The sequence below is a fragment of the Coptis chinensis genome, chromosome 3 (genome assembly GCF_015680905.1).
Source record: "Coptis chinensis isolate HL-2020 chromosome 3, ASM1568090v1, whole genome shotgun sequence".
NCBI lineage: Eukaryota > Viridiplantae > Streptophyta > Magnoliopsida > Ranunculales > Ranunculaceae > Coptis > Coptis chinensis.
In genome coordinates this window covers 50,186,228-50,195,709 of record NC_141458.1, presented here as the reverse complement: position 1 = coordinate 50,195,709, position 9,482 = coordinate 50,186,228, and the positions used below count along the sequence as shown (strand labels likewise).

At 41.5% G+C, this 9,482-nt stretch overlaps 1 pseudogene across 1 annotated transcript; it reads left to right on the top strand.

Annotated features, from left to right (window-relative positions):
• Positions 1-1,879: 1,879 nt before the first annotated feature.
• LOC147509914 (urease accessory protein G-like) lies at positions 1,880-7,582 on the top strand (annotated as a pseudogene). The gene is made up of 5 exons (XR_015215970.1): positions 1,880-1,978; positions 2,263-2,468; positions 2,685-2,749; positions 6,650-6,763; positions 7,158-7,582. The product of XR_015215970.1 is annotated as an urease accessory protein G-like (transcript).
• The last annotated feature ends 1,900 nt before the right edge of the window (positions 7,583-9,482 follow it).

The window sequence follows — 9,482 nt, the reverse complement described above, 5'->3', positions numbered from 1 at the left end:
ACTAACAGGAACGGTCTTTTATCCCAAGACTCGTTACTCACTCCATCCAGAACGGGTGACAGAGTAGCTCGGGTTTGCAAGCTAAAGTTATATGCCCTAGATCGCTTCAAGGTGAAGTGCTCAATAATATCAGCGACTTCGATCCGGTATTCACCGCTGGCGTTCAACAGGTCGAACACCTTCAACAACCGCCACGTGTTACCAACGAACTGCACAGGCGCTTTGCCACAGTGGTTCAAAAATTGACAAACCAACTTCGAAAATGGTATCGTCATATGCGCCCTCAGCTGCCCCTCGCAGACGATCACCCCGTGGCGCGGTGGGACGTACCTATCGCTAAAACCAAGATGCGCCTCGACGCTCGTGGATCTCCGTGATCGTTTACGGTTATACCATATCTTTTCCTCGATATGGAAACGCCTCAAAGCGTGTTTATCCACGACCCTAGTTGGCGGCTTCATTTCGCCAAGGCGACCTCTCACCGCGTCCTGAAGTGCCAACGTCAGCAACCACAGAAGCAGATCGAGCATCGCCTTCCTCACTCACAGCCTCATCCCCATCACCCTCACCCCGCATACCAACTGATTCATCTGTCTCCTCCTCATCCTCCCAACCAAGGGAAACTTCACGGATCTCGTTCGAACGAGTGTCATCGAATCCGACATCTTTCTCCTCTAAACTTATCAAATCTAGCTACTAGTATCTAACGAGTACCCTAACAATTCTAGCACGAAGCTTAGCACCAAACAAAGGGAAACGGGTTCAAAATGGCGAGCACTAACCCGAAGATTGATGCGCTTAATGAAGTTCTCTCTACCAAACGGCAAACAAAATGAAGTCTCGGTCACGCAAGTAGGATTTTTGAACAACCGCCCCTCCAGTTTCCAAGGCATTATGATTACACCCTAGCCCTAGCCATCCACGACTTCCAAGTAAGCGTCTTGTCTTTTTCGCGATCCCAAAAAACGGGCGCCACGTTTTCTTCTCAGAATCGCTTTCCGGATCGCCACTTGCCGCAGCGTCCACACGATCATACTAACTAGCGCACGCGGTTAACACCAACTGTTCTACACTGATCGTGGCCGCTTCCCAAATATCACATAGTACGCGCGTGCCACCGTTTTTCTCGCCAGGTCGTTACCACAACCCACCGAGGGGGTCGGTAGGGGAGTGATATTCTCTATCCAAAGACGCTTAGCATGGTGGAACTAATGCACCGACCTATGATATCAGGTCGCATCCACGAGCCAACATCGCGCCACAAGACAGATCGCAACATCACGCGAACTACACCAGGCAGTGACACAGACTCCCTATCCATAAGCAATCATGACTGAAGGAGTACTTGCACTAATCCCCGACCGATCAGCCATCCGATCACATAAGCTACTTGCTCGGATCATCACTCCTCATCATCACAGCAGACCTATGTAGATATTTCTCACGTGCTCCCATGATCCACACCCCACGTTGGTGACATCCTCTACACGTGGAGGGTGAGGATACACTCCGAATCTCTATAAATACCACTCCTATGAACTACGCCAGACCTGATTCTACTCTGACCCCCAGAACCAGAGTAAGATACGTAGGCAGTTCGCTCCAAAAGCCGAACTCGGTCTCACCCATCCATCCATATCAGTCCCCCAGAGACTGTGTGTAAGGGAATATCACATCACACCTTTACAATTTGTATCATGCTTTGGTCTTTTATTCATCATTTTCAGTGACTAGCTTTTATATCATTTCCTTTAAAATTTCATTTTCTAATATTTGTGATTTTGTTTTATATGGAATCGTTTATTCTCTGTGAGGCTCCGGGTTGGCTCAGGTCATACTTGTGAAGAAGATTTAGCTTTTGTGGTACCAAGTATTCAACATGCATAGTCTGACAGAACCCTGTTTCACGTTGTACTGGAAAACTGCTCTGATGCTGTCATTGTGCCAATTCTTGCGTGACAAGTACTGTCTGGCTGCCGTAAGTATTGTTTAATGCAATGAATTGTTATAAAAGTAAGATTTTTCTCAGTGAGTAAGTTGTACTGCTTAGAGGTCAGAGAATGCCACCTTAAGCCTTAAGGCATTTAGTGAGCTCCCATTGTGAATCTTAGCTCACAAGTCTTCAATGCGCTTGAATACATTGTTTTCAATGATTTACTTCTTAAACTCAAGGGTACTTTGTGCAATTTGGAACACAATGGCTTATTGGCTTTCAATGGAAATGTTTTCGGAAGCTGACATAAGTTTGTTCCAGACTTCCAGGTGACAAATGATATTTTCACAAAAGAGGACGGTGAGTTCCTGGTAGGTGAAGCATGGAGCACTTCCTGAGGAAAGAATGCGTGCTGTGGAAACAGGAGGGTGCCCACATGCTGCAATTCGGGAAGACATCAGTATAAATCTGGGCCCTCTCGAGGAGCTGTCTAACTTGTACAAGGCAGACATACTTCTCTGCGAATCTGGTGGAAGTATTTGAAATTTTGAACTCCCGTTGCTTATACCTGTTTTCCCTCAGATATATTTTATAATCATAATTATCAATATCAAATGGATAATAGCCGCTAAGTTAGACATGTCGGCATGTTGGAGTCAACATCCCCCCATGGTCATGACTCATGACTCTAAAACAACAGCTTGTGGAACCAGATTGGCAAGCTTAACATTTTGGATTGGTTCTGATGCAGATAACCTAGCTGGTGATAAAATCCCTCTTGAAGGTGGACCAGGAATCACCCAAGCAGATCTTTTAGTATGTGTTTTTTTTTTTTTTTTTGGTACCATAGTATGTGTTTCACCAATATAATCCCTGCTTTTTCTTAGCTTTTTTTTTTTTTTTTTTTTTTTTTTTCAATAGTAGGTCTTTCTCTTATCAAGTCTACTAATTCCCATTTTCCATTCCCAGGAATATTCGTGTCTGTTGTGAATATATGAGTGCGGAAACAACGTTACCCACAACAAACGGATCAATCCTACACAAAGATCGATCCTTCACACTAGACAAGACTTCAACACCCTCCAAGTAATATCCCAACGCTTCTCATTAACAATTTAACAAGCATATAAAGTAAATATAATAATGCAAAAGAGAACCAACCACAAGACAAGGATATATCGTGGGTTTCTAAGAATTTGCCTACGCCCACACCTGGCGAGATCCAAGCTTTACTAGAAGTCCAGAGTAACAGATTACAAGAGCTCTCAATTCACTCACAAAGAATGAACACTCAACTCACTAAGAATTTCTCTCTTACAATCTCTCTCTTTCTTTCTTTTTGGAAAAGTTAGGTTTTACAAAAAACTGATTTTGTTTTTATACTAAAAACAAAAATCGCTGATTCGAAGCGAGGCCCACAAACAAAAGACAAAGACGGGCGCTTCTCGAGCGCTGGTCGCTTAATTCATCGGACCATGAGCGAAGTCGCACTTCTTTTGAGCGCTGGCTTTCGACCGCGAAAAAGCGTAAAAACGCCCTTTTTTCTACATTCTCCACCTCGGTGAGGTTTTAACACATAAAACCGGTTTAACACATCCAAAGAAGAGCACATCCATCCGTAACTTCATCCATCAACCGCCCGGCGGGCCATGCCCACAAAGGGCCACCCACAAAGAGTGTCATGCTCACAAAGAGCCACCCACAAAGAGTGTCATGCTCACCAAGAGCCATCTTCACAGAGAGTCATGCTCACAAAGAGCAATCACGCCCACAAAGGGCCATGCCTACGAAAGGCATCAATCAACAATGCATGAGCCTCCACCATATGTGGAGTACCCCCAACCAATGTTGAAACTCAACTCCATAGAGAACCTTCTACAACCCAAAAACCCTTTTGCCGCGAAGCAATGAAACAAATTCCCAAGTAAAAAACTTGTCACGAGCCTCCACCATTTTCTCGCATATCCACCCACCAATCTCGTAATGAGTATCTCAAGCGACTTCCTTGAAACTATCCGGCTCATCATTTTCAATATTCAAGGCGTGAATAAACCGAGTCCCGGTTGACCATAATGCTTCACCGGCTTATCATGCCCGTACTTCATAACTTGTTTCACACTTCTCTTTGGCTTTGATCTAGCCAAAGTTTGTCGCTTCGAGGTTGTTGTAACTCCCTTCTTGTTGAATAGTTCTTTCACTAAGAACCTCGCTCTCTTTAGCATCCTCGGACGCTTCTATCTCAATCACTTGAGATTGTATAGAATCACCCCCTATTTCCGCGCTTCTCCTACCGCTAAAAAGTAGCACGGGTCTCATCAAAGGTAACCTCACTGGCCGACCGGGGAACTTGTGGTTCTCTAGACACCACAATCCGTGATCCCTTTCCTCCCTTTGCATAGCCCAAGAATATTGCTTTCGAGCTTTAGAATCAAGTTTACTATCATTCATGTGGTAGTAAGCACTAGATCCAAACACTCGCAAAGTACCATAATCATTTGGTTTCCCTGCCCACACCTCATAAGGTGTTTTTGCGATCTATCACGGGAACCGGTGATCTATTATACAAGTAACACGCCATGGCCATCAGATCGCCCGTAACTCTTTGCCAAGATTGGCATTGGAAAGCAAACACCTAGCTTTCTCAAGCAACGCGGCGATTCATTCTCTCTCGCTAACCCATTCTGGCGTGGCGTGCCCTCATTTGTCGATTGTCCGGCAATTTCTTGTTGCGCACAAAACTCTTGGAAAGGCCTATAGGGTATACTTTCGATTACCATTGTCGGTAATCGTAGAGTCTTCACCTTCCTATCCGTGCGATTCTCAACCCTTGCCTTCCACTTCTTAAATGTCTCAAAACTTCATCCTTGGACTTCAAGATATATACCCACACATGGCGTGTATAATCATCGATGAAAGAGACATAATATCGGGTTACCTCCCTTAGAAGCCACTCTAGAAGGTCCCCAAACATCGGTATGCACATAATCGGGATGCCTCTCGCCTCTTGGCTTGCTTGTACCGAACTTGACTCGCTTTGCTTGCCATAGACACAATACTGCGAGAATTCCATACTTGGTTTCTCCAAGTCTTTCAGTAGCCCTCGCTTGCACAACTCAGACAATCCCTTTTGGCTCATATGCCCAAGGCGCATATGCCACAATTTTGTGCACTCAAAATCATCACTACATGTACCCACTGCTACTTCACCTATCACTGTACTACCCAACAAAGTATACAAGTTTCCATGTCTTTGACCGCTTCATAATGACTAAAAAGAGCCACTAAGGATCTTTAGGACTCCACCATTTCCCACAAAATTGTGGCCTTTGGAATCCAAGGTACCAAGAGAAATAAGGTTCTTCTTTAACTTCGGGGAACATGCCTCACATCGGTTAAAGTCCTCACTACACCATCATGCATCTTGACCAGTATAGTTCCAATCCCAACCGCCTTACAAGCAACGCGTCATTGCCCATCAAAACGGAACCTCCACTCAAGTTCTCATAGGTAGCAAACCACTTCCTATTTGGACACATGTGGTAGGAACACCGGAATCAAGAATCCACGCACGGTCATGTGGTCGTCTTGTGTAGACACCGAAAGACTTACATCATCCCATCAAGCCGGAAGCAAGACTTGCTTCAATAACATCCTCATTCTCAAACTTACCACTCATCTTGTTACTCTTTTTCGGGCTAGAGCAATCACATAAATAATGCCCATTTTCTTTGCAATTATAGCATCGTACATGTTTTAAAGGCTTCTTCGAACTACCCTTCCACTTGCTTGTGGAAGTCATCTCATTCGACATCACCCTCGCCATCTTTTCTTTTGCTTCTTTATCAAACTTCTCTACTTTAAATCTAGCATTTGACATCTTGGGAGCCCCTTTTTCAAGTCACACACAATAACCCAAAAAAAATTATCTCACTCAGGAATTTTATCGAACACCTTGTCTACATAAATTTCGAGCACTATGGTTCTTTACCAAAACTCAAAATCCTAGGTCGTATACCTCGCTCCGATACCAATTGTTGTGAATATATGAGTGCGGAAACAACGTTACCCACAACAAACGGATCAATCCTACACAAAGATCGATCCTTCACACTAGACAAGACTTCAACACCCTCCAAGTAATATCCCAACGCTTCTCATTAACAATTTAACAAGCATATAAAGTAAATATAATAATGCAAAAGAGAACCAACCACAAGACAAAGATATATCGTGGTTCTAAGAATTTGCCTACGCCCACACCTGGCGAGATCCAAGCTTTACTAGAAGTCCAGAGTAAGCAGATTACAAGAGCTCTCAATTCACTTCACAAAGAATGAACACTCAACTCACTAAGAATTTCTCTCTTACAATCTCTCTTTCTTTCTTTTTTTTGGAAAAGTTAGGTTTTCCAAAAGCGATTTTGTTTTTTATACTAAAAACAAAAAATCGCGATTCTATCGTAGCGAGGCCCGCAAAACAAAAGACTCGAGCGCTGGGCGGCTTCCCTTTTGATATGTGGTGCTGCTGGCGCTTCTTTCCGAAGCTGGTCGCGTAATTCACTGGACCATGAGCTGAAGTCGCACCCCCCTTTGAGATGCTGGCCTATTTCGACCGTGAAAAGCAGAAAAACGCCCTTTTTCTCTACAGTGTCAATTGTTTATATAAGCTTCTATGTTCTCCTTTTATGTATCCGAACACTATGTTTATGAAAATTAGGTTATAAATAAGACTGACCTTGCATCGGCGGTTGGAGCTGATTTGGCAGTCATGGAACGTGATGCACTTCGAATGCGAGATGGAGGGCCTTTTGTCTTTTGACTCTTTTCACAGGTCAGTTAAGAGCCTTATCATATCTACTACCGTCAATGTAAACTGTTGCATAAGCAGGCTTTTCCAGTTCTCCACAATCCCAAATGCATCCCAGCTTAGAAATTGCATTTTTTTCCCAGTAATCAAGCTGGGTTACAATACACTCATGTATCCACTTTCCAGATGCATGTTGCCTCAAAAGATAATTGTGAAAACTATTATCTTGAAATAGAAATAAGTATTTTTTAATTACTGCTTGCTGTTCAATAAGAAATCACCGTTTCACACTGCAAAATTATGTCTAGATTCAGCTGTTCCGAAATTCAGAAATAACTATCAGCATAATCTGATCACTCTGTATTTAAATGTTGTTTCGATTTATTACATGCAACATAATTATAATCCATTCATGCAGGTGAAGCATGGAGTTGGTGTAGAAGAAATTGTGAACCAGAATCTAAAAGCTTGGGAAGTAGCAACAGGAATAAATCGGCGCTAAACACTTACAGGTGTTTGCAACTGACTGCTCGTGTCAACTCCTCCATATTGCTGGATGTTGTATTATAATTTTTAGCTATAATAAATAATAATAAAATGTAATTTGTTATGGACATCGGCTGATCCAAGGTTTTTTGTTCACACGGCCAAATAATGAGATCAGCAACTGCATGATTCTGCATCGTGGAGAAAGCAGACCTTTTTCAAGCTCTCCAACTAGATGCTTTCCATTTTTTTTTAAGCTCTTACTGCTTCTGTTTGAGACGACATTTGAAGCATGTACTTTTTTTGGTAATTTTGAAGCATCTACTAGAGAGAATGAATACCTTATTTCTTCGAAAATTTTATTTGTAGCATTATCACATGACTAATGTATAGCAAATTGAGTTGATCTATTACAATAGTGTCGTTTAATTGAATCCATAAACTCTGGACGGTACAAACTCTGGACGTGGAGTTATTCAGTTAAACATTCATCAGGGGTTCTGACCAATTCATGCTGGAGAATTACTTTGAAGGAAATAAACTTTGCAAGTTTCATCACTGGAAAATGGTCAGGCGTTCACACACACAAGTTACAGGTCTTCGGTTCCTAAAAGTAGACGTATCAAAGACCATTAATATTGAACAGTGGAGCATTAACCTTAAAGAGTAATTTTGTTGGTGTTTAAGCACAACAAGGATAACTCCTTAAACCTTGGAAACAAATAGGAAAGGCTAGTCCATGAAACTTTTCTTCTGTCGCCGATCTCAAGTGGGTACTGAACAGCGGTGTAAAGACAGAAAAGTCCAAAAACTGTAGACGCTGTTGCGACTGCTCATATAAAAAGGTCCACATCCGTGTATTAGGCAAGAAGGCCCAAAAGCATTATAATCTCTAGCTCTCTACCTCATCCAAGATGTAGCCGCGACAGCTTTTGTACAAGAAAGCCCGAGATCGTGTATATATTCCTATGGTGTAACCCGTGCCGAATATAGTCATTTGAAGTATATCAATTTCAATTGAAGAATTTATACTAAATAAGTTAGTGGATATAGTTAATTGATTGTGAAATAGTTAAATTAGTCAAAATTAATTTGTCCTAATATTGTTAGAGACAAACTATACGTTGAAGTTAGTGGATATAAGAGCTTGTTACTTATAAGTTTGTGTAAGTAAAGCCTTGATACTTACGCTTGTCAGACTTATAAAGAGTAAACATATATATTAAAAAATGGTCTACCACATACTTATAAGTTGTTGGGGAAAAACACAGAAAAAGTTGTCAATCACTTACAATTAGAATAAGTAATCAGCACTGACAAAAACAAATAACCAAAGACGCCCTAATCTTGCATGACCTAACTTATAGTCTATCAAACTGGAGTTGTTATATTTGATATGAAGATGCTTTAGAACAAATTCAATAATAACTCAGAATTTCATCAGCTTACACGGCCAGAAAAATGGGCCAACACAATAGTAGCGTCTATTTTAACAATAACAGTAATGTAAGACGCAGGATCAGTTGTCACTTATTTTTCACCTTTTTTTTTGTTGTTATACATCCACACTTTGAAAACATGTTTCTTAACTCCAATTTCCCAACAAAACTGACTAAGAGCAGTAACATCAGATTTATGTGTTCTCCAACCTAATATATCAGCAAACTGTGTCATTCTATTCTGCTGCACCTTGGTGAATTTTGTTCTAAACCGTTTGCTCTTCACGCTATTATAATCACCACCCCCACCGATTTCTTCTAACATTTGATCATCAGGTTATTGTAATAGGGGTGCTTGATCACTTCCAACTGGACTAGAGAGCTCTTGACGGTGGAAATTTCTATGGCACCCACATGCGGCACATTTAAGATAAAAATCTCTATTTTCAACAACATGACCACCATGACTTATAGGTATGTACTGACCACATCTATCTTTAGCAAGCCCGCCAATTGAAGCAGCATGATTTCTCATGCACTCTTTATAACTCACAACCTTGGGTTCTGATGTAACGAATGATCCACTGTTGTTTGACGCGATTGTTGTATTCGTGAATGGAACTATGCTTAATTCTAAAACCCTTTCTTCCATGATCTTCAAAGATAAATGAAATTTTTTTGCTGGGGAAGAAAAATGTCTATGATAAAATGAAATTTCCTCAATTTATAGGCATAATGTGCTCAGGTTTTGGTAGCTGTTTCCACATTACTTTATTATAGTTTTATACCTAACAACAATTCGATTTTTCTGTATACAG